The sequence below is a fragment of the Delphinapterus leucas genome, chromosome 3 (assembly GCF_059928025.1).
Source record: "Delphinapterus leucas isolate spDelLeu-1000000601 "Yukka" chromosome 3, BTC_Dleu_Yukka2, whole genome shotgun sequence".
Classification (NCBI taxonomy): domain Eukaryota; kingdom Metazoa; phylum Chordata; class Mammalia; order Artiodactyla; family Monodontidae; genus Delphinapterus; species Delphinapterus leucas.
Genome location: NC_143131.1, coordinates 92768480 through 92794637, shown reverse-complemented (window position 1 = coordinate 92794637; position 26158 = coordinate 92768480). Strand labels below are relative to the sequence as shown.

The 26158-nt window shown below is 41.1% G+C and overlaps 1 protein-coding gene across 2 annotated transcripts in view; it reads right to left on the bottom strand.

The window, feature by feature from the left end:
- MCC (MCC regulator of Wnt signaling pathway) overlaps positions 1–26158 on the bottom strand; it is a 432845-nt gene that overhangs the window by 274213 nt on the left and 132474 nt on the right. The gene's annotated exons all lie outside the window — the stretch shown is intronic.

Genomic DNA, 26158 nt, shown 5'->3' with positions numbered 1-26158 from the left:
GGCCGAGCAGAGGAGACCTCGCCGGGAGAGCAGGCATCCTTCCAGCTCCCTGCGATAGTAATTACAGGACCCAGGTCCAGGAGGAGAGAAGAAACAGGAAAAGCCACCTGAGTAATTGTGCAGAAAAATGAAAAAACAAAACCAAAAAAACTTCCCTCCTAGTAGCCACTTTCCATAATTTAAGAAGGTCAAGACAAATCTGAACACTGTACATCAGGCAGCGCTGTGCACCTCTCATGGTACATTAAGATTTTACAGGATTGTGGGGCGGTCATTTTCCCTGATCAGTCTAAAGTCGACACTGAGGGTGTAAATTCACCGTCAAACTCCCCCCACCCTGCATGTTCTTGATTAAGATTAAGATGCTCCATCACATGAAAGACAGGCCCAAATTTCCCATCCCTCTCAAACTCAAGAGGCTGTTAAATTCAGTGGACTCCTGGAATCAGAGCTGCCCTGCAGCCTTGAGTTTCCCTGAGGTAAAAACATCCCTCTGGGGCTTCCCTGGTGGCACAGTGGTTGAGAGTCCGCCTGCCGATGCAGGGAACACGGGTTCGTGCCACGGTCCGGGAAGATCCCACATGCCACGGAGCGGCTGGGCCCATGAGCCATGGCCGCTGAGCCTGCGTGTCCGGAGCCTGTGCTCCGCAACGGAAAAGGCCACAACAGTGAGAGGCCCGCGTACCGCAAAAACAAACAAACAAAAAAACATCCCTCTGTGTGTGGCAGGGTGGGAGGAAAGAGCTAGAATTTTTCCCTCCATAAAGGTTAAAGTCCCACTGAACTTGAGGTGCACTGAAAAATATTCTGATCCTTTAACAGTAGGTCTACAGGATTGCTTTAAAAGCCTCATCAGTCACTTTCTACACAATGGGAACAAAATGTCTCCATCCCCAGTGACAGACCTTAGCACTTCCTGAAGCCTTCTATGAAAAAGCCATTAATTTCCAAGGCTGCTTTTTTTTTTTTTAATGAAGTAGGATATTTATTTTGCTCTTTAAGAAGAAGGAAAAAGCTTGACCATTTGCATAGATCTTCTTACTCGTATGCCTTCCTGCTGAGTTCATTCATTGCCTGATGAAAGCTCTACCAGGATGAGGAAGAGTTGGCAGCTTTTTTGGAGCACCAGTCCCAAGTTCTGGGGCACTGCCAGACTAGAGCACATTAGGAGAAGCTCTTCAGCATGGGGAGGGTTTGGGAAGCCACATTATTTTACTTATTTAATTCATTAAAAACTGTTGAGAACTGTGTGCTTGAAGATGGGAGATGGTGGTGAAAGAATATAAAAATATAAAGAAGACTCAAGCATCAACCCTGCCCATAAGGTGTTTATAGTCTCATAAACAGAAATGACTATTCTAAACATAAATGGATACTTGCCATAAAAGCAGAACAAATTAAGACCTACAGCAGTTCAGAGGTGGGAAATAGGATTTTGGCTGGGTTGGGTGGGAGGAGAAGACTGTGAAGGACTCTTAGAAGAGGCAGCATGAGTTGATATTTGAAGAATGGCTGAGCCTAGCAGAGATGGGGAGTGAGGAGAAGGTATCCCATGATGTGGGCCCACTGTGAGAGAAAGTGTGGGTGGAGACTGGAATGTGCAAAGCATGTGTGGGGAATGGGAGATATTCCATTCTGGTAATGGAACCTGGATTAGATAAGTGAGTTGAAGCCAGATCATGGACAGTTTCGAGTGCCAGGCTAAAAAATGGGCCTTCCGATTGGCAATGGAAAAAAAAAAAAAAAGCCTCTAAAGGTTTTCAAGCAAAGAAATAATAGGATCAGAGCTGTGCTTTTTTAGACATTCCAGTGGATTTGTATCACACTCATGAGTAACTAACATGAAGTCAAGTAGACTAGTGTCGAGTGTGATTCTGGTGTTTAAAGAAACATATTTTTCATACTAGATGGCCCTTAAAAACCAAGCAGATGACTTCATCTGGTGTTCAACCAAAAGAAAAATGATCTGTTCCAAGAGTGGAGGAAAAATTGGCAGTACTGAACTTATTAAGAAGGAATATGTCTGCAGATTCTACTTTATGGACAGTATAAGGCATTTTCAAGAGCAGTGTTGATTATATGGGATTTTCTTAAACAATGACTTTAATACTTAATCCCCATATAAGCTGGAACTCCACTACAATCTGGCATCTAAATGTGGTAAACTGGAAGTAGGAAATGGACATGCCAATTGGACTATCCCAACAATCCAGCAAGGGGCTACAAAGGCCTGAATTGAGTTGGGACAATGGAAAAGAACCAGAGGTTCGTTTAAGATGTAGGAGGTTCTAATAGAAAGATAGTAAACAGAAACTGTAGTGGAAAGAGGAGAGCTTAAAAATGACTTGTAGAAGACTTGTAGATCTAGAACTTGACTGACTGGGGCTTTCAACAATGTTCTCAATAAAAATATGTATTCCAGAGAAGAAATAGGTTAAGGAGGAAACTACATTTGGGATACCATATGTTTGAAGTGACATCTTTGTAAGTTTGAGGTGGCATATTCGAGTGGAAATGTTTAGAAGGAAGCTTGAAATGGAGCTATAGAGGTAAGTCAAGGTTGTGATGGAGATGGAGGTTTGGGGTAACTCCTATTAGAATTATAAATAAAACCATGGAAACAGGTAAGGTTGCCAAAGAAGATAGGACAGAGAAAGGAGAAGTGCTCTGAGGACATTATCTTAAGGAACATCTTTTTCATGGAGGGAAAAGGATAAAAGAAGAAATGGTAGGGGGGATTCCCTGGTGGCACAGTGGTTGAGAATCTGCCTGATAATGCAGGGGACACGGGTTCGAGCCCTGGTCTGGGAGGATCCCACATGCCGCGGAGCAACTAGGCCCATGAGCCACAACTACTGAGCCTGCGCGTCTGAAGCCTGTGCTCCGCGACAAGAGAGGCCGCGATAGTGAGAGACTGGCGCACTGCTATGAAGAGTGGCCCCCGCTTGCCACAACTAGAGAAAGCCCTCGCACAGAAACGAAGACCAACACAGAAAAAAATAAATAAATTAATTAATAAACTCCCACCCCCAACATCTTCAAAAAAAAAAAAGAAATGGTAGGAAAGGCCAGTTAAAGAAACAGGAAGATAACCAGGGGGACTCTGAGTCTGAGAGCCTAAGGGAGATGTCAAGACAGAAGGGAAAGCATCGATATTACATGCTATAGAGGGGGGAGAAGCCTGAAGACTGATAAAAGAGCACCTCTAAGACATTAATGTCCTTCAAAGATAAATCTCTACACAAGGAATGAAGAGGAACTAGGAGCAGTAACCATGTACTACTCTTTCCATAAATTTGATGGTGACTGCAAATTGAGAGATGGGAGAGTTTCTTCAGGTAGGTAAGCAATGTTGAGTAGAGGGTAGAATGACAATATTTGTAGCCTGGGGCTAAAGGAAAACCTAAGGATACAGAGGAAAGGAAGATGGAGCAAAGTTCTTGAAAAAGGAGGGAAGGAAAGGGCCAAGGACAAAAATAATGAGCTTAGCTTTGGAGTAGGCTTGGAGAGGAGGAGAATTCAGATGCTCTTTCCAAGGAGGCCAGGAATAGTTGGGAGAGCTGGAGAATTTATAGACTAGTAAAGAGAAGACTTCAGAGATACACGGTAACTAACAGCATTTGTTTGAAGAGCCATCCAACTTCCTCTGTGTGATTGTGGAGGGGTAATGAAGACTAATGAGAACTTAGCATCAAATTTTAACTTAAGAACAGGAAGACCACAGAACTATCTGTCAGTGCAAGGAGAACAGAGTAGTTGTGATCCCCTCCCCTGAAATTGTTCAAGCAGAGGATCAAGGCTGGCGGGACACACTGAAAGCCAGTGGTATAGAGAGTAGAGCTTCATGCAATCAGGGAGAGTCCAAATCAGTTTTCTTCCGATCTAAGATTCCATGAAACGAAGATTTTTTTTTTTTTTTTGCATAGTTTAAATGTTTTGTGGTTTTTTTCCACCTCTTAGTTAGTCAGGAATCAGGCTGGGAATATCTACTATCAAGAAAGCTAAGATATTGCGGTAGACAAGAATGAAACTGGGTCAATGTCCTAAGTACGTTAGGAATGCAAGGAGCCCCTCAGCATGTCGTGTCAGCACACCAAAGGAGAATGAAAACCCACGTGCATTTCCAATATAATGAGAAAGAGGTCGCAAGATTAGGGCTCACTGTAGTTTACCAAGTATATAACTGCATGCCTGCAAATCCTTTCATACTGTGGCTGCCTCAGCATGACCACTCTAGAAGAGCTTCTCCAAGTTCTGCTTCAGCAGAGTGCAAGCCCCTGTCCACAGAGGTGTGGACCAGAAGTGGCAGGGGAATTTATCAAGATGTGGGAGCAGGTCGGGTGAAGGAGGAAAACCTGTCTTCCAATTGGGCAATGACCTGGGTTCCCCTTATTTCTGGCCTTGTCTTCCCAAGAGGCTAATCTCTTCGCATCTGGTTTCTGGGAGAAGAAGAGGAGGCAGCCGTAGTTCCAGGAGCATTTCTGGGAAAGCAGAAGTTGCAGTTTGCATGAGTGGATGGGTCTGTGCACCGATCACATGCTGTAGCGCACTGGCATTGCCTTTCTGCTGTCAGGGGCAGGCTGGCCCCTCTATGTATGGCTGCTGACCTCAGTGAATTTCTACACAGTAGGGATTCTATTCCAGGTCTTCTCTGTACCCTACATTGGTAATGAACATCAGATTCACTGAAGCAATCTTGGGTAAAAGTCTTGAACCTCCGGCATTAAGGAAATTGAACTTTGGGGCTGGCTCACCTAAGCCCTCGTCTCCACCCCGGGGGTCCAAGCCAGCCTTGCTCATTGCATGAGTCCACTGTGCTGAGTCACACTGTCCTCCTCCAGCCCGGAAACAAACTCCAAAATTGCCCCCTTCCCCCTTGACTCTCTTAAACTAAACCCAACTTAGATACCTCAGATTTTATGAAGAAAGCAGCCTGGTTAAGCTACTTCACACGAAGGTGAAAAATACTCATAATCTTCTCAACCAAGCCCAAAGTATTTGCATTGTAAAAGAGGATGCTTTGAAATAGTGTGAAATTGGTGGGATTTCCTGAAGAAGAAAGTGACTTTTCAGAGGAAAGGGGGATTTCAGAACCCTGTGGAGATGCAGGAAGTCCCAATCCTCTGAGTCCCTGACAGTCATAAAAGTCAGGGAGCCCTCAAAGTATACACTCAAAAGAATTTCCTGCCCTAAATCTATAAGCCCACCCCCGTAAGTCCAGAAATGCTCTCTGTAACCCAACTCCTATGGCCGTCTGTTCAGGCACCAAGCCAGGTGCGGAAAGCCAGGACTGAGTCCCTGGCTGTGAGCCACCAGCCAGCCTCAGTGGCCTACCCTATCAGACATCATTTGCTCCAGGTGCCACAACATAAAGCATTCAGGAAGCACTGCACTAGACGAGCTTGGCCTTGGTCTCTATGTCCTCAGAGAACAATGTTAAAAACAATCATCTAGCCCGTCCCTGTGTTCCACTTATATCGGTGAGGATGTGCAGCAAGTTTGTGGTGTTGATTCAAAAAAGAAAAGCACCCACTGTGTGCCAGATATTGTGCTGTGCCTTGGGATTCAGTGGTGTATGGGACAGGAAAAATCCTTGCTCTTACAAAGCTAGCATACTTGGTGGAAAATTATTAATAAACAAATAAAGAAGATAGCTATAGTTTGTGATGGATGCTATAAAGGAATTAAACAGGAGCTACAATGAGGGAGAGCGGGCCCCTTAAATGAAGCAGTCAGAGAAGGCCTTGATGAGATGACATTTCAGCATGAAGGTCAAGAAGGAGCCCACTAGGCAGAAAGTGGGGGAAGATGGCCAGGCAGAAGGATGAGCAAGTGCAAAACTCCTGGGGCAGAAAAGGGCTTGACCCTTTCCCATAAACTTCAAGTTTTTAATTTAATTTAAATTTCAACAAAAAAGTAGACACTATGATGGAACATGACGAAAAAATGATGGAGGAGCCCATACAGTGTGTGTGCTGGCCATAGATTTCATTCTGTGTGCATAAAGATGCCACAGGAAGACTTTAAGCAGGGCAGAGATGTGATCCAATTTATGTTTTTAAAAAGTAAAATCTAGGGACTTTCCTGGTGGTCCAGTGATTAAGACTTCACCTTCCAGTACAGGGGGTGTGGGTTCCATCCCTGGTTGGGGAGTTAAGATCCCACATGCATCGTGGCCAAAAAAGCAAAACAGGGCTTCCCTAGTGGCGCAGTGGTTGAGAGTCCGCCTGCCGCTGCAGGGGACGCAGGTTCGTGCCCCGGTCCGGGAGGATCCCACGTGCCGTGGAGCGGCTGGGCCTGTGAGCCATGGCCGCTGGGCCTGCGTGTCCAGAGCCGGTGCTCCGCGGCGGGAGAGGCCACAGCGGTGAGAGGCCCGCGTACCGCAAAAAAAAAAAACAAACCAAAACATATCCAACAGCAGCAATATTGTAACAAATTCAATAGAAGACTTTAAAAATGGTCCACGTCAAAAAAAAAATCTTTAAAAAAAAAGGTAAATCTATTCCTATACAAACTTTACCACTAGGTAACCTAAAAAAGTAGACAAAAGAAAGTTCCTCATTACATGAGTATTCCTGCAAATAAACGAAGAATTGATACAATTAGAATATCCCTATTTTGCAACCTCTAATGAATTAATAGATTTAGGCATAAAGCACAATGGCTACTAACATCACAAAAAGACATGCAATTAAACACATGACTTCTGATGGAAGAATACAATACCACCTATGAAGCCATCTTAGCAGTTTTTGACATTAAGGAACATGTTACGTTAGCCACAGAGATGCAATCAGCAAAATCTAGACTATAACTCTACAGGGCAAACAATCTGGTTTTGTAAACATGTAAATTGAAAGGGGGAGAAAAAAGCACGTGAAGGAGTGAGATATCAATGGAAGGAGAACCCCAGAGACATATCAACCAGTTGCAATATGTGCTCCTTATTGGGATCTTGATTCAAATAACCTGACTGTAAAAAATTATACTTTATGAGACATTCAGAAATATATTTTTTGAATATTTGATGCTGTTTTAAATTATTAATGTTTAAGGATATGTTAATGGCCTTGTGCTTATTTATAGATATATATTGACATATTTAGGGGTGAAATGATATGATGTCTGGGATTTGTGTCAAAATCCTAGAGGAGTCAAGGAAATCAATGGGGTTTTCAATGAAACAGACTGCCATGAATTGATAACCGCTAAAGCTGGGTGACAGGTGTAGCTCGTGCTACTCTCTGTCCACTTGTGTATGTTTGAGAATCTTCATAATAAAAAGCCAAAAAAGGACAATTTTACCTTTATGTAAAGAATGGGTTGTAGCATCATAAATGTAGTAGAGCAAGGAAACTTGTTAAAAGATATTATAGTTGTAAGAAGATGCCTGTGGCTTGAAACTAGGTAAAATCAATAAAGACAGTAAGAAATGGATGAACTTGAGATATATGATTTAGGTAAAAACTGACACCAACCTGGTGAATAATTGGATGTAGGTAATGAGACAGAGAGAGGAATCAGGATGACCATCAGTTTGGGGGTTGAACAATTGGGTGTGGGGAAGGACTGGGTTTGGGGGGATCAATGCTTCCACTTTAGACACATTAAATTGGAGATTCCTATTTGACATTTAAGAGGATGCCAACAGCAGTTGGATAAATGAGTTTGGGGTTCAGGGGAGAGTCAGGCTAGACAAATGGATTTGGAAGTCATCAGCATATAGACTACAGTGGATGTTGAAAGCCACAAGAACACGTGAGGTCACCTAGGGAGGGAGTGGGTAAAAAGATGCAGTCCCAGGACTTATCATTGAGATGCACCAATATTTCCTGAGGATAGAGGAAGAGAATCCAGCAAGGAAGATCAAGAAAAATTAACCAGTGACAAAGAGCAAAACTGAAGATATGACATCATAGATACCAAGAGACCAGTGTGTCAAGGAGAGTTGCAACCTATGTGGAATGCTGCTGAGAGTTCAAGAAAGTGACAACAAAGAAGTGTCCTTTGGTAATGGAGATTACTGGGGACCTTGAGAGGAGCAATTTCATTAAGTGGTGGCGATGGATAGAAGCTAGATTAGTGTGGATTGAATAGTGACTAGGGAGTGAAAAAGTTGAAAGAGTACACGGAGGTAACTTTTGAGAAGCATGTTGCCCAAAGCCTTACTACTACTGAACAATCTGATGAGACCTTGAACCAGTCCTAACTTCTACTTCTGAACTTTTCTCCCTTTACTATGCCCCTTCAGTCAAGTTATCTTGGAATCCCTTGGCTGGGATTAGAGACTCTGAGTTCTTAGCACAGTGGACCCCTCCCTAGAGTGATAACGGTCCCATCACGCTGGGTCTTCACCTTACTGTTTATGAAATCAGCTATATCACTTTTAGACCCAATGACTTACTGCTGTGAAATAGATGGACTGCAGTAGATAATCTGTGTTTGAAATTTGCTAAGAAAAACCCACACACCTATGGTCAATTAATTTTCGACAAAGTAGCCAAGAATATACAATGGGAAAAAGACAGTCTCTTCAGCAAGTGGTGTTGGGAAAGTCGGAGAGCCGCATGTAAATCAATGAAGTTAGAACACACCCTCACACCATACACAAAAATAAACTCAAAATGGCTTAAACATAAGACATGACACCATAAAAATCCTAGAAGAGATCATAGGCAAAACATTTTCTGACATAAATCGTACCGAAGTTTAGGTCAGTCTCCCCAGGCAATAGAAATAAAAACAAAAATAAACAAATGGGACCTAATCAAACTTATAAGCTTTTGTACAGCAAAGGAAACCATAAACAAAATGAAAAGATAACCTACAGTCTGGGAGAAAATATTTGCAAACAATACAACTGACAAGGGCTTAATTTCCAAAATATACAAACAGCTTTTCAACTCAATAAAACAAACAACCCAATCAAAAACTGGGCAGAAAACCTAAATAGATATTTCTCCACAGAAGACATACAGATGGCCAATGGGCACATGAAAAGATGCTCAACATTGCTAATTATTAGAGAAATGCAAATCAAAACTACAGTGGGTATCACTAATTATTAGAGAAATGCAAATCAAAACTACAGTGGGTATCACCTCACACCAGTCAGAATGGCCATCATTAAAAAGTCTACAAATAACAAATGCTGAAGAGGGTGTAGAGAAAAGGGAACCCTCTTGCACTGTTGGTGGGAATGTAAATTGATACAGCCACTATGGAGAACAGTATGGAGGTTCCTCAAAAAACTAAAAATAGAATTACCATATGATCCAGCAATCCCACTTCTGGGCATATATCTAGACAAAACTATAATTCAAAAAGATACATGCACCCCTATGTTCATAGCAGCACTATTCACAATAGCCAAAACATGGAAACAACCTAAATGTCCATTGACAGGTGAATGGATAAAGAAGATATGGTACATACATACAATGGAATACTACTCAGCCATAAGAAAGAATGAAATAATGCCATTAGCAGCAACATGGATAGAACTAGAGATTATCATACTGAATGAAGTAAGTCAGAAAGACAAAGACAAGTACCATATGATATCACTTACATGTGGAATCTAAAATATGACACAGATGAACATATGTGAGAAACAGAAACAGACTCACAGACATAGAGAACAGACTTGTAGTTGCCAAAGGGGAGGGGAGGTGGGGGATGGATGGAGTGGGAGTTTGGGATTAGCAGATGCAAACTATTATATATAGAACAGATAAACAACAAGGTCCTACTGTATAGCACAGGGAAGTGTATTCAATATCATCCTGTGATAAACCGTAACGGAAAAGAACATAAAAAGGAATGTATACATATATATATATATACATATATATATATGTATAACTGAGTCACTTTGCTGTACAGCAGAAATTAACACAACATTGTAAATCAACTATACTTCAATTAAAAAACACAAAAAAATTTGCTAAGAAAGGAAATACTTGAAAACTATTTCCAGATTAAACCTCACACACAGAACAAACAAAAATCCAGCCTTCTCAACTGCAAATATAACTCAAGCACAGAAAGCACCCCTGTGGTGTGTGTCGTCTCATTAATTACATTTACGGACTGTCTCACACCCGCCTAAGCATTCTACTAACCTAGAATCATTTGGCATCAAGATCCCTGACATCATCAGTGGGGAATTCCTAGTTGAGATCCACAACCACATGCACGCATCACGTGATGCTTCAAAAACGTCTTCGCTGTCTGATAAGATGTTTTGGAGTCCAAAACTTAGTATCTGTGTCATCTTGCCTTAAATGTTCAGAATATTAAAAAAAAATCTTTACTTATTTGTTAAGTTTCTTTAAACTATATCAAATTCTCTATGGAAAGGAAAAATAATCAGGGGAGATTAGGGATTTGGAAATCCAAGGAAGTAAATAAAAAGCCTTAAATCCTCCCAGGAGTACTTGCATATGGCCAGTCAGTCTCCTGGAGAGGAAAAAGAAAAAGAGATGCATGAAAATAGATGTAGTAAAATTTGGAGAAGTTGCTTAAATTAAATGAATTCCAAATGCCTGCCACTGTTATTTCTGGAGCTCTTTGGGAGGCTAAAACAACATCATTCCATTTCTCTTTTAGCTAGAATATGTTGCAGCAGCTGCTCAGAAGGGGCAAAGAGAGAATTAATATAATATAATGTCTCACAGACCTAATGACAAAGGAGGCAGTTCGCCTGGCATCATACCAAGCTGACAGATGAAGACGGAAGATCTGAGAGACAGGCTGGGGAAAGCCATCATCCTGGACTTGGAGTCCACTAAGTGCCACTGGCTGGGCGCTCTGGTAGAGATTTCCTATAGGGACACTCTGAGCCATGAGGAACAGGCTCTGCCTGTCTTGATAAGTCACCTTCCCTCTCCCAGCCATCCTCAATTGTTCTGCACAAGTGGCCATGTGAGCTCAAACTTTCCCTTCAGAGCAAATGCTCTTTAATTGGCATGTCCAGCCACGATCCTTACTTGTGCTCCAGTTCATGTTTTTTCATGTGACTACCAGACACTTTTAAGTCTTGTCATCGCTGTAAAGGATGTCTAAAACTAAACTTGTCATGTTCCACCAAAACCCAGGTTAAATTTCAGCTTGCACATTTCTGTAAATAGAATCACAGTTTCCAGTCAAATAAGTCTGGAGTCATTTTCAATTCCCTTCTCCTTCATCTCCTCTTCCAGGCATTTAGCCCTTTCTCCACTTGCTCTCCACTTTTCCTGATAGCAGCATCTTCCAGGCCTTATATATATATATATTTTTTTTTTGGCCACGCCGTGCAACTTGCAGGATCTTAATTCCCCAACCAGAGATTGAACCCAGGCCCAGGCAGTGAAAGCACCGAGTCCTTACCACCAGAGAATTCCCGGGCCTTGTCTTTTTATACATTGCTAACTGCACTTAATGATATGACTCAAGTCCAAGTCATTCTGCATACTCTAGCCCAGCTATTTTTCTCCAAACTACAGCTTTCTTTCATGTCATTGTACAAGTAAATCTTTTTAAAGATATTTTATAAGCTTTATTGAAACACAATTCATATACCATACAATTCACCTTTTAACATGTACAATTCTGTGGTTTTTAGTAATATTCACAGAGCTGTACAACCATCACCACTATCTACTTTAGAACATTTTCATCACCCCTCCCCCAAAGAAATCTATAGTCTTTAGTCATCATTCTCCATTTATCCCAACCACCAATTTACTTTGTGTCTGTATGGATTTGCCCATTCTGGACAATTCATACAAATAAAATAAGACAATATGTCACACCTTATATCTGTCTTCTTTCACTCAGCATAATAATTTTCAAGGTTCAACCATACTGTAGTATGTATCAGTATTTCATTCCTTTTTATTGCCAAATAATATTCCATTGTATGTTATACCACATTTTGTTTATCCATTCATCAGTTGATGGATATTTGTTTCCATTTTTTTTGGCTATTATGAATAACGTAGCCCTGAACACCTGTGAGCAGGTTTTTATATACATATGTTTTCAGTTCTCTTGGGTATATGCCTAGGGATGGAACTGCTTGGTAATTTGGTAACTCTATGTTTAACATTTTGAGGAACTACCAAATTGTTTCCTAAATGGCTGCACCATTTCACATTCCCACCAACAATACATGTAGGTTTCAATTTCTCTACAATCCTTGCCTACACTTATTGTCTGTGTTTGGATCTTTCTCTTCTCCAAAATCCTTCAGCATTTCTGGCCTTGATGGCTCCATTAAAGGCTAAGCTGTATGATGGTGAACTCAATTAAGTAAAGGGAAAACCAGGACTCATATGGGTGTGTCAGTATTAGAAAATGGAAACAATTCTGTTCCAGTTGGTAGATAACCACTGCCCCAAAACCAGAGAATGCCCACTCCCTGACCACTTGCTGCCCAGGCTGCCCCATTCCTACCCCTAAAAACCCTCAGACCTTTCCACAGTTTAGCAGCCATAGGACTAACACTTGGCACAATCAAGGGCCCTAGAACCTTTCTGCATTGCTATGGCTGGTCCCCGTTTTCAGGTATTTTGAATATCACCCCCGGAGAAAAGAGGTCATATTTCTTAAATGAAGACAGAATCAAAGAATAAAGTTATTATAGATACCCAATTACATGGTTCCATTAAACAATTATCATACTCTTAAAGGATTTCCTAACAGCATTTGAATCAGTATTCCCCAACCCCTTTACCACTCTCTGAATATGAAACCCACTGAATGTTCCACAGTCTTGACAATGCCAATCTCCCTTTCAAACACAAGTCCCTTCCTGCTTGTGTTTCATTCCTGATCTTTTTAAGATTTCATGTTCCAGAACTAACCAAAATATCTGACTTATTTTTCCCAGTTATTAGGAACACACCTCCTTGAATCATGATCGGACTCCTCTTGGCCCTTCAGAGCCTGTTCTATGGAATTCTATGGCACGTGAGAAGGTGTGCAAAGACCACCGTCCACACTAATGAAAACTACCCTTATTTTTCCCTCACAGCCAAAATATTAAGATTTTTACCCCTTTCTTCACACAGCTGATGTTTAACTCGTTTCATTTCAAATTATTTTTCACAAACCATTGATAGAGAGGGATAGATGATACTGGCACCAATGATAGAGAGGGAAATGAATCTCATGGGACATGAAAGCTAACCCTAAGATGCAAACACTTGTTATTTGGAGGAATTTGGAAATCTGAAGAGCAAGAAATGGATAACAATTTTAAACTAATTTCTTTTACTTTTCTTAAGGCAGGAATCTACTTCAAAAGTGAACATTCCTCTAGAGTCTTGAGACAGTGGCATCAAATTAATGCCTTTTCATATTCAAGAAATATTTAGTTATCAACTACAACATTCACGCATCTTGCTAGGTATTAACAAGATAAGGGTGAAGAAAAACAGACGCCATCGGTGCCCTCAGTTGATCCTAGAGTCATGTTGTGGTAGAACACAAAGGTGGCCCCATCTTCACAACTCCTTGGAAACATGTCTTTGTCTGAAACTTTGCAGTGCCCTCCCACTCTGATTCTGGACTTGTCCATGTGACTTAACTTGGGCCACTAGAATAGGCCCGAAGTAATGGTGTGCCTGTGCCACCTCAAGAGGTCACTTGTGTCTCTTCTTGAGCATCTGCCACTAACAGGTGATCCCTGAGGCAGCCTTCTGGAGGATGACAGACATGTGAGCTGTTGTCCCAGTCACCCAAACTGAGGCTTAGATCAGGAGTCAGCCAGCTGATCCCCAGATATTTGAGCTAGCCCGGCCTCTACAGCCAAGAGCAACAGTTGCCCTGCCAACCTGCAGCTGACCCCAGATACACGAGCAATAAATACTTACTGTCGACTGCCACTGAGATTTTGTGGTATTTCATTACACAGCATTATGTGGCAACAGATAACTGATATATCACTTAATCATAAAAATGAACATAAGGGACTTCCCTGGTGGTCCAGTGGTAAAGAATCCACCTTTCAATGCAGGGGACGAGGGTTCAATCCCTGGTCGAGGAACTAAGATCCCACATGCTGTGGGGGCAACTAAGCCCGCGTGCCACAACTACTGAGTCTGCGCACCTCAACTAGAGAGCCTGCGTGCCGCAAACTACAGAGCCCATGCGCTCTGGAGCCCACACGCCATAACTAGAGAGAGAAAACCTGCGGGCCGCAACTAGGTAGAAGCCTGCGCGCCACAACGAAGAGCCAGCATGCTGCAACTAAGAGCCGGCACAGCCTAAATAAATAAATAAATAATTTTAAAAAATGAACATAAACTCACAAGCTGCAGTATGTGCTCTTGAGGCAGGAGATAGATGGGCCCCAGGCTGAGCAGCTGGAGTTTGTCCCCTGTGGACAGATACTCCAAGAAGAGGAAGAGGAGCTGAGCCCTACCCAGATAAGAGACCACATGTTTCTCATTCTCAAGGCCAAGGAGACCTTCCTGACTACACATGTGCAGAAAGGCTCCTTGGGGGTCAAAAAGGGAATGATGTCAACCTACCCATAGGCCTCTTCACCAGAATCCATCTTGGCTAAGAGATGTGTGCGCACACATGGGAGGACCTTGAGATGAACCAAATATGGACTCAGAACCAGGCAAAGCAAGATGACTGGCCAGAGGAAACCCGGAAGAAATGTCCCATATAAGTGATTCAAACTACCACGAGGGTGCGACTCTCTCTCTGAGCCCGCCTGTGTGTCTACCCACCTGTACTCTTTTTCCTCCTAATAAACACTTTACTTGTTTCACTACTTGCCGTCATTGTGGGAATTCATTTCTACAAAGCCGAAGGGCCAGGGCTTTGTCACTGGTCACTGGTCTAGTGGCCAGGATTCAGCGCTCTCACGGCGGCAGCCTGACATCAATCTCTGGCCGGGAACCAAAATCCTGCTTCAAGCCTCTGCAGGCCAAGGCCACCCGAGATCACTCTGAAGAACATGAATACAGAAATAGGAGAGCACATGAGAGCTAGATCTAGCCTAGACTGGGTGGGGAAGGGAAGTCAAAGAACACTTCTTTAAGGAAGACATGTGTGAGCTAAGATCTAAAGGATGCACAGAAGTTAACTAGGTGAAGAGTGAGGGGAAGAGTTGTTTAGGTCACTGGAGTGGCATGTGCAAAGGCCTTGCAGGGAAGAAGTACAGACTTTAAGTCACTAAGAAGACCAGTGTGACTGGAACATGGTGATAAAGGGGAGAGTGCAAAGCAATGAGGCCAGAATGATAGGCAGTGACTGGAGCAAGCAGACAGCCTTATAGAACACATGAAGAGTTTGAGACTTGATCCAAACAACAGTGAGAACTACTGAGTGGTTATAAGATGGCAGTAACAGTGGTTCTTCTCATGTGCTTACCTAGCTGTGGAGTGGGTACAGGGTTTCTCACACAAACGCCTTGTAATTTGCCCAATTTTTCAAGCTCACTCTAAAACAAGGATATCATTCATCCAGCCATTTATTCAATGAATATTTATTAAGAGGCTCCAATTTAGAACGAATATATGATTCAGAGATTAAATGAATGAATGAGCCTGCACCGAGCAATCTAATAGGTACTGGAGAGACCCAGAGACAGGTCTCCTGTTCTTGATCTGCTCACAGTCTAGTAAGGGAGGTAGACATGAGAAAAAGACACCCTTTCTAGCCAGAGACATATGAACAATGTGCTTTAGACGTGGAGAGAAGGAGTATCTAATTCTGTGAGGGCCAAATTACACACACTGGAAGTAAGATGAGCTTGAGGAGTTGACAGTTCCGATTCCGACCTGAAAGCACCTGTCATACCTGACACTGACGGCTGAGTGGGTAGCTAGCTGGGCTGACGACAGGCTAGAAAGGGGAAGCAAACAAGGGGGAGAGATCCAGCGTACCTCCCTGTATGGAAGTCCATCTCCAAGTCACAGATCCGTTCAGAATTCAGCTATTTCCTTGGATTCCTATTGTTTTGGGATGTTCTTTGTGCATCCTCTAGTAGAAACCATAGTATGTGAGAAGATAGCTATACTTCAAAATAGATATTTCAGATTCTCTCAAAGCTCGTGAAGAGGCCCATATAAGGATGTCCCCTTTTTTATAAATTTATTTTATTTATTTATTTGGTTGTGTTGGGTCTTCGTTTCTGTGTGAGGGCTTCCTCTAGTTGCGGCGAGCGAGGGCCACTCTTCATCGCGGTGCGCGGGCCTCTCACTGTCACGGCCTCTCTTGTTGCAGAGCACAGGCTCCAGATGCGCAGGCTCAGTAGTTGTGGCTCACGGGCCTAGCCGCTCCGCGGCATGTGGGATCCTCCCAGACCAGGGCTCGAACCTGTGTCCCCTGCATTGGCAGGCAGATTCTCAACCACTGCGCCACCAGGGAAGCCCAAGAATGTTCCCTTCTTTAGAAAAAAAGATTAAATAAAATCAAAAGATCATGGAGCTTCATTTTGCTTTTAGTTGGCATTTTTAAATGATACAATAGGCAAACAAAAGGCCATTTTCCCAATTACAATATGGATGGACTTGAGAATGAAGGTTGGATAACTATAACCCCCGTTCTAGAGATTTTTATGGGGACTCCATTTTCCTGAAAGTCCTGATTTGTTCGTAATAGAAAGAGGGCACCTAAGTGCTGCTGGTGCCAGCAGTACCACCTGAGAGAACTGTTTTGCTCAGCCCCACACAGCACGCAACCAGATGTTCTAAGTGGTGCTGTGCACATTTGCCACGGACCAGGGAAGAGCCTCACCAGGATTCTGAACTCTCCACATTCGGTCCCACTGGGCCATTATGTTCACTTCAACAGGTCAGCATGAAGATTCAGTTGGACCATCTTAGTGCTCTTTCAAGGGTATGGCTCATTTTCGCCTTTGCTGATGGCCTTTGATTCCCATATTCCCTTTGTTTGCAGATTTAATCTGCCAGTGAGCTTTGTTCTCCACCAAGCAATAAAAAACTTTTGTAAAGAAATGCATTATAAGCTCTATTCAGTATTCATGTTCTTGGCAAATGAAGTTGGCAATTCTTATTATTAGATGAGGCTCTTCTAAGGTGAGGATTAAAAGATGTTAAATTATAAATCCCAAATTCAGCTCTGGTGCTCTCATTCCTACATCCTCATCCCTGCCCGGAAATCCCAAATTCCTAACAATATCCATGTCAGCAAACTTTCCTTCAATAGCAGTTCCCAAAGGTACTGTCCCTTTTATTGTTAGAATTACAAGCATATTCTTCCTATGCTGAATACAATTATTTATCTAGTGGGTGCCCAACAACTTATAGGTATTTGGTTAAACCTTATGAAATTAGTAAATAGCAGCATCAATTTTAAATAGCTCAACTTAATACTAAGTCCTGTGGCACAAAGCCAGTTTAGAAGGTCAAATTTGAAGTATGTAAGTTATTTGGATACCATCCAGAGAGGTCAAATGCTCTTCATTTGACCTTTTGAAAAAATGACAGAAGATTGATTGGGATGATTGGATCCTTTCTCCTTGTAAAGTACCCAGACACTGCTGGGCACAAAGCAGACTCTTAGAAGATGTTTCTTCTACTAAGTAGGAGAATCTATTTAACATGAGTCATATTTACAATTGAAAGGGTATAGAGGTAACTTGAGAACGTTGCTTAAAGCCCTTTGCATTGCTAACTGAATTAAAATAACAGTAACAAATAACAAGAACAAAGGAAAAGATAAATATACAGGCCTCATCTGCAAGCAAAGGCAACTACCTACTCTTGATGGAAATGAATTCTCATAAGAGTTGAATATTGTCCTAGAGCTCATTTATATTTCTGTCATGATTCAATAAGTTCCAAGAGTGAAACTACATTTCACATGGCCCACGTGAGCCCTGGCACATCTAATCTACAATCTCTGCTTTTAATTTACATCTGAAAAATGAATGAATGAGCAACTACAGGGATATAAAAGGCAGGGTCACATAAACACAGTGCATAATTCTATTACACCTGATACCCAGCTCTGAACAAATAAACTCCATTACATGTGCTGGCTTTGTATCAAAGAGGGTACACCAAACTGCTCTCTCATCCCACGGCAGACATGCGAAATCGGTCAAATAATAGCATTCAGCCCAACCCACTGCCTTGATCATATATATATATATATATTTTTTTTTTCTAAAACCAAGTTTCATTTTAATAGCATTCCTTTTTAACTTAAGCAAAGCAAAATGGAAATAACACTGGAACAGATGCAAGAGTATGGTGAAAATGTCTTCTTGGACAAAGCTATTTTAATGAAAGCAACACTCCATGCAGTCTCCCTGATTCCTCCTCAGATTCAACCATCCAAATTAGATTCCCTTCACTGGCTGTCTTCATCAGATTTCATGAAACTGGAGACTATCCAAAAGAAATAAAAGGTGAGGGTTTTCCTTAAAGCGGGGTGCTAGGTTTTGAACACAAACATTCAGATTAAGTGAAGGAACTTGATTAAACCCACAATTCAAGATAATGATGAACTGAATGCTGGCACTCAGTTGCCTGACACACTTTAGCATGTGAATTAAATTTTCTGTTAGCTAACGCACTTAAAAAAAAACTGTATTCAAACATCTCCCTTCAGGGAATTGGCTGTATGTGGAATTAACAGACCCTTGGGTCGACATGGAGCTTGGCTTGCAATTTCTGCGTTTGCTGGAAAAGTGAGTTTATTGCATTATATTAAAATGGACACTGGGAGACTTATTTGAACATATGACACTCTAATGGGCATGTCTATTTAATCATATGTGCCATCACTCAAATATATACAGGTGTACCAGCAGTTATTTTCATGAGCGATAATACCAAAAAGGGATGTCTATGGCCAGATGCTAAGGAAGGCACTTCAAATAAGGGGGTGAGTTCATGTGGCAATGATAGGGAAAGAGCTGTCATGATGTATGACATGAATCCTCCTACTCTGTAGCAAAATGTTTTCCATAAAACCTTCATTCCACAAATAGAATTAAAAAATGAGATGGTAGCATATGGCCATGTAAATTTTAATTCAAGCCACATGTCTTCAACAATGCCAGTGTGGATGGGCTAAAGACGATGCAAATGGGGAAAGGTATACTATTAAGTTGGCTACCTCACAACACCCAGATGACCCAGCGATTCCAGAGCCACTTTGTGACTACCCAGAGGAAAAATATGATCAGAATCTAATTTCAGCCTTCTTATTCACAGTCTATAGACATAAGATTTTACATAGCTTAAATATCACAAGATGCATAGGGAGACCTAAGTGCTTTATAAATCACATAAGGACAAAGGGGAAGCAAACCAATTATAAAGATGGTGGAGACCAGATGATTTCCAATTATTGATACTGACTGTCGTGTTGGGAGATGGCTTGAGATGGATTTGTGAAGGAAATTAGATATAAATGATGAAGTCTTAAAGAGTTTAGTTAGCTGGAGAGTAGCTACATTTTGAGTACACTCCTTTTTTTTTAAAGCACTGTACTGCATAGTTTACATATATACATGGTATCATAGTTATTGCCATTTTGAGATGAAGACAATTAAAGCTCAGTGATGAAATAATTTCCCCAAAGTCACAAAGTTAGTTAAGTGCCTGAATAGAGATGTGAGTTCAAAGGCTATCTCATCTGATTCCAAAGCCTGTTCTTTTTCTACACAAGTGTTCACAAAGGTAGTCTTTCATGTATCACCTTTATAACTTTTACCAGACCATGTACCATGTGTTATAATCTACTTAATATTTTTTCTCTAATTCATAGATATATACTTCATAGAATATTTATGTTAAAAGAAAAATTTATAATATTATTAATGGAAAATATCATTTGCCATAAGCAGAAGGCAACTGAAAAATTAATTAAATTCTGGCTAAACACCGTTGCCTACCCAAAGCTCAGAACATGGGGTCTGCCTTTTCCTTATAAGGAGGGCTCAGACAGTAAAGAATTAAAGCACCAAAATGAGACTTTTCTCTTGATGTAAACAGAAGAACTGAAAGAGAACTAAAATGGGAATTCTGTTACTGTCCTGTGATACAGCCTTATCTGATGTGTGTGGCCCATGTGGTTATACCACCTGGAGTCGCTCTGTCTGCCACCTGTGGCCAGCTGGCCACGCCTGGGGAAGGAAACGTCATTGGCTGACCATTTTTGGTAAGGAAGACAGAAGGAAATTGATTGGATCCTATCTTTTTTTCAAATCAAAATTCAGCTCAAAAGAAACTAGATCTCTGTTTCCATGTATGATTCAATTAAATTTTATATGTCACAGATCTCAGAGCAAACTAAAAATTAAACACAGGGCCAAATTCTTACAGGACACCAATGTCCCACGGCCTTGTCCTAGAGCATACTGAGTCTAGGAACTGTTGAGTATCCTTTGCCATGCTTCCTGGTTAAACTATTGCAGGACATCATCATGCGAGCCTCACTGGACCCCTCCTCCTTACAAAACTTCTTGGAGAAGATAGGCTAGAAGTTCTTAGGACCTTGCCTACTCCTGAGCAAAGCTGACTCAAAGAAAGGCCACTTGAGGCCAAAATTCATTTCTCAGCATAATTCTGTCCTGATTTTCTCCTTACTTCTCTAAAAAGTACAGAATGGCTATTAGAGTACCAGGAGCATCACCATAAAATACTAAAAAACTGACACCATGTATCAAACAGAATAACCAAGAGATATTTCTACATCCCTATCTCAAAAGTATTTTGTTTCCTAATCTTCTATACTTTGACTCCTTAGCATATTTAACAAGTATATAAACTTCTGCAAAAATAAAAAAAATTTTTGGTTTTCTGTATGCATGTACTATGTTTTCCCAGAAAAACCTACATTCATGTGTACATATTCAAACCTACTATGTAGTAACACACACACACACACACACACACACACACACACACACACACACACACAAGCTGTTTGTCTCAAAAAACTGAATTTCAGTAGCAGAGATGGCAAAAGATCCTAAGTGAGAAATACATTGAAAATGGAAGAAATACAAATTCAGGTCATGTCAGGAAAACAGGATTTTCCAATGGTGATAAAATTATATATGAGGCAAGACTATTTAGAAAAATGCACCAGGGCTTCCCTGGTGGCACAGTGGTTGAGAATCTGCCTGCCAATGCAGGGGACACGGGTTCGAGCCCTGGTCTGGGAAGATCCCACATGCCGTGGAGCAACTAGGCCCGTGAGCCACAACTACTGAGCCTGCGCATCTGGAGCCTGTGCTCCACAACAAGAGAGGCCGCGATAGTGAGAGGCCCGCGCACCGCGATGAAGAGTGGCCCCTGCTCACCGCAACTAGAGAAAGCCCTCGCACAGAAACGAAGGCCCAACACAGCCAAAAAAAAAAAAAAAAAAAAAAAAGCACCAGACTTACCGCAAAAAAACAATTTAAATGTCACCCTGGGGGAAACAGAGTATTAACTGGCAAAGAAGCTTGATAATCTACAAGCCCTCTACTTACTCTGAATATTTGTATTTGGAGAAATACATGTTTATTTTAGAATTAGGAGAGCATATTGCTTGTATCTTAAAATTTTCAGGAGCCAGCAACTAGTTTAATTATTATCAGAGTTCCCTGACCAAACTATCATTTCAACAAAAGTGGTTTGCACACACATCACACCCTCCTCTTTGCAATGTAAGGCTGGGCCCAGCACCTGGCACATGAACATTACCGAATGAAAACCATGGTACGTAAGTTAGTATATAGGTGAGGTCTTGTTCTTAAATATAATTTGGCCAGATTTTGGAAATGTGAAGAAAGATTTGACTTGAATGACAATCCATTCACCTCCCTCCAACAAGGTGTCAATATAGCACTAATGATGCTTTCTCAAATATTTTTAATATACTATCCACGCACTTCCTTAGTTGACACAATTATATCAACAGCTTTAGGAAATTCAATTGCTCTGATTTTCTAAAGCTAAATTTTTATTTAAAAGGAAAAGCATGGCCGTATGATATTTCATCATACACTCATGATTCAATCATCATTTTGCTCTATTTTAGTGAAATGTCCTCAAGATAACTGAAACTGAAGCCTAAAATGTTAATGTGGAACAGGAACAAACTTACTTTTTGGTAAAGGTATGATTTTTTTAAAATATAAACAATTTTTTAACTATGTAGATAATGCTCACTGTAGGAGAATGATCATTTATTATGCAGGTAGTGTGCACTGCAGAAAAACTAAAAAATGCAAATGTGCAAAAGAGAAGAAACTAAAAATTACTAGTCACCTGATTGTGTCAACATAAACACTGTTTTCATGTTGGCAAGTAACCTTCTAGTATCCCTATGACTACATGTAATATATACTGGTTACAACTAAGATTTGTTTTTCTCAAATTAAAAAAAAAATCAATTTATTTAAACTAAAAAATCCCAAAACAGTTCACCTATTTCTCCCACTCCCCACCCTATGCCCCTGGCAACCACAGTTCTCTGTATCTATGGGGTTAGTTTTATATATGTATATATACATATATATATATATATATATACATATATATATATATGCATGTGTGTGTGTGTGTGTGTATTCCACATATAAGAGAGATCATATGGTATTCGTCTTTCTCTAACTTATTTCACTTGGCATAATGCCCTCGAGGTCTGTCCACATTGTCCCAATGGCAAGGTTTAATTCTTTTTTATGAATGAATACTATTCAAATATATACTACAATTTCCTTATCAATTTATCCATCGATAGACACTTAGGTTGTTATTTACCCATCGATGGACACTTAGGATGTTTCCTTACCTTGGCTATTGTAAATAATTCCACTATGCACATAGGTGTGCAGATATCTTTTCAAATTAGTTTTTCTTTTCTTTGGATAAATACCCAGAATTGAAATTGCTGGATCATATGGTAGTTCTATTTTCAATTTTTTGAGGAACTTCCATACTATTTTCCATAGAGGCTACACCAATTTACATTCCCACCAACCATGCATGAGGGTTCCCTTTTTTTGGCATCCTCGCCGACACTTGTTATTTCTAGTCTTTTTGATAATAGCCTTTCTAACAGGTGTGAGGTGATATCTCATTGTGGTTTTTTTGTTTTTTTGCAGTACGCGGGCCTCTCACTTTTGTGGCCTCTCCCGTTGCAGAGCACAGGCTCCGGACGCACAGGCTCAGCAGCCATGGCTCACGGGCCCAGCCGCTCCATGGCATGTGGGATCTCCCCGGACCGGGGCACGAACCCGCGTCCTCTGCATTGGCAGGCGGACTCTCAACCACTGCGCCACCAGGGAAGCCCCTCATTGTGGTTTTGATTTGCATTTCCCTGATAATTAACGATGTAGAGCATCTTTTCATGTACCTGTATGTCTTCTTTAGAAAAATGTCTGTTCAGATCTTCTGCTCATTTTTAAAATTGAATTATTTGGGTTTTTTTGCTCTTAAGTTGCATGAATTCTTTATATATTTTGGATATTAGCCTCATTAGATATATGACTTGCAAATATTCTCCCATTTGGTAGGTTGCTTTTTCATTTTGTTAATGGTTTTCTTTGCTGTGAAGAAGCTTTTAGCTTGGTGTAGTCACTTATTTATTTTTGCTTTTGTTGCTTTTGCTTTTGGTGTCAAATTTTAAAAAGTCATCACCAAGGCCTATGTCAAGGAGGTTACTGTCTATGTTTTCTTTTAGGAGTTTTATGGTTTCAGGTCTTACATTCAAGCCTTTAATTCATTTTGAGTCAGATTCTGTGTATGCTGTAAGATAGTGGTCCAGTTTATTATTTTGCATGTGGCCATCCAATTATCCCAACACCATTTATTGAAAAGATTGTCCTTTTCCTATTGGATATTCTTGGCTCCTTTGTTGTAAATTAATTGACCATAAGTGTGTGAGTTTATTTCTGGGCTCTCTGTATTCTGTTCCTTTGAACTATGTGTCTGTTTTTATGCTAATAAGATCCCATTGTAATTACTATAGCTTTGTAATAGATTTTGAAATCAGGGAGCATGATGACTCCAGCTTTCTTTCTTCTTTCTCAAGATTGCTTTAGCTATTTGGGGTCTTTTATAGTTCCCTACAAATTTTAGGATGTTTTTGTTCTATTTCTGTGAAAAATGCCATTGGAATTTTGATAGGGATTGCAATGAATCTGTAGAGTGCTTTGGGTAGCATGGTAATTTTAGCAACATTAATTCTTCCAATCATAAGCATGAAATATTTTTCCATTTACTTGTGTCTTCTTCAATTTCTTTCATTAATGTCTTGTAGTTTTCAACATACAGATCTTTCATCCCTTTGGTTAAATTTAATCCTAAATATTCTATTCTTTTTGATGCAATTGTTTTCTTAAATTCTCTTTCTGATAGTTCTTTGTTAGTGTGTAGAAATTCAACAGATTTTTATGTATTGATTTTGTATCCTGAAAATTTACTGAATTGATTTATTAGTTCCAACAGTTTTTTGATGGAGTCTTTAGGATTTTCTATATGTAATAGCATTCAACTTCAAATAGTGACAGTTTTACTTTTTCCTTTCCAATTTGGATTCCTTTTATTTCTTTTTCTTGCCTAATTGCTCTGGCTAGGACTTCCAATACCATGTTGAATAAAAGTGGTAAGAATGTGTACATATGTACAATCCTTGTCTTGTTCTGGATCTTAGTGGAAAAGCTTTCAGCTTTTCACCATTGAGTGTGATGTTAGCTGTAGGCTTGTCACATATGACCTTTATTACATTGAGGTAAGTTCCCTCTATACCCACTTTGTTGAGAGTTTTTATCGTGAATGGATGTTGAATTTTGTCAAAAGCTGTTTCTGCATTGCTTGAGATGATCATATGATTTTCATCCTTCATTTTGTTAATGTGATGTATCACACTGACTGATTTATGGATGTTGAAGCATCCCTGCATCCCTAGAATAAATCCCTCTTGATTGTGGTGTATTACTGTATTGCTAAATTTGGTTTGCTAATATTTTGTTGAGAATTTCCACATCTCTGTTCATCAGGGATACTGGCCTGTAATTTTCTTTCCTTGAGCCATTCTTGTCTGGTTTTGGTTTCAGGGTAATGCTGGCCTTGTAAAATGAGTTTGGAAGAGTTCTGGTTCAAGATGGTGACAAGCCCTAAACACATTTGGCTTTGAAAAACAACAAGGCTTGTGTCCCTAGACCTACAAGACTCTAGCCATCTGAGAAGCCATTCTTAAAGGGCTCAAATGCTTGGACTCACCTATCCCTGGGCCCACTTCAGAGGCAGCCGATGGCACCCAGACTTAGTAAAGGAGGCTCACCTGCTAATATAAAAGCATCAGTCTGAGGGGCAGGCATCTAATTCAACACACACATCTAGGAGTCTGCTGGAACAATCTCTGGGATGGAGACTGGTGGGCACTGTATTTGCATTCTCCCTTTGTTGTGCTCCAGAGCACCAGTGTCTCCTGAAGGGGAGCTTTTGCAAGTATCTGGTGCCCCAGTTTTTAAGACTGCCACCTAGGGGATGGCTCTTGACTGCCCACCCTGGAAGCCAGGGGAGCTTGAGTTCCTGGTCCCATGGGGGTATAATAATTGATGTCACTCAGAAAGGAGTTAATACCCCTGTCTGTTGCCCCAATTTTTGTGACTGCTGCCAGGGGACAACTCTACATTGCCTGGCACTGGTGTCCACTGGGGCTTACACTCGTGGGTCCCCTAGGATTGGGACCAACGGAAAAAGTGCTCTTAAACAGCTATGACATCCAGGGCACAGCAAGAAGTAACAGGCTCAGGAGCTTGGTCGTTCTGTGAAGAAGGCCTTCTAGCTGATGATTATGTGACTGTGGCCTGAGGGAAAGCCTTCTGGCTAGGCATACATCTTGGGGCCACTCTAATCCTTCCCAGAGACCTCAGAGGGTGGGCACTAACTCTGCACTCACCCTCTGCCACACTCCAGAGTGTCAGAGTCTCCTGGAGGGGAGCTTTACATGCACCTGGTATCCTGGTTTTGTGTTTGGTGCCCTGGTTTTTGTGACTGCTGCCCAGGGAATGCCCATTGATCATTTACCTCTGGTGGCCAGTGAGGCTTATGCTACAGTCTCACAGGACTGTATATATTTGAATACTTTTAAAAGCTGATGCCTGACTTTCAGTCAAACTGAATGTAGGTGCTGAATGCCTTCCCTCTGGGACATTGAGAGGTGTTGGCACATCCTCAGC